This window comes from Poecilia latipinna, unplaced genomic scaffold, assembly GCF_001443285.1.
Source record: "Poecilia latipinna isolate Pla-1442-1.1 unplaced genomic scaffold, P_latipinna-1.0 Scaffold4914, whole genome shotgun sequence".
Lineage (NCBI taxonomy): Eukaryota > Metazoa > Chordata > Actinopteri > Cyprinodontiformes > Poeciliidae > Poecilia > Poecilia latipinna.
This window is the reverse complement of record NW_015117530.1, coordinates 219-649: the sequence shown is the minus strand read 5'-3', so window position 1 is coordinate 649 and position 431 is coordinate 219.

Here is a 431-nt window from a genome sequence, read left to right as displayed (position 1 = left end):
GGGACTCCAAGTCGTTTTACAGGCAGTGGATCAAACTCTGACTTCACTCTGACCATCAGTGGAGTTCAGGCTGAAGATGCTGCAGTTTATTACTGTATGGGTGAATTTTACATCAGCAGCAAGTGGGTGTTCACACAGTGAAAAACAGTCGTACAAAAACCTCCCCATTCACACCCAACAGAAACTGAACTGTTGCATCTGGAAGTTCCAGTTGGTTAACTACACACAGAAAACACTTTGGTTTCACAAGTCAGACATTTAGAATAAACTACAAGTTTCTGTCTGCAATGACTTTGCTGTAGGTCATTATGGGCTCTTATAACTTTAGGATGTATTTATTGGATGATCAAACTCTGATTTTATTGATGTACCCCGATTTTCTTTATATGTTAACGTTATCAGATCATCCATGAAAACTCTTACCATAAGAA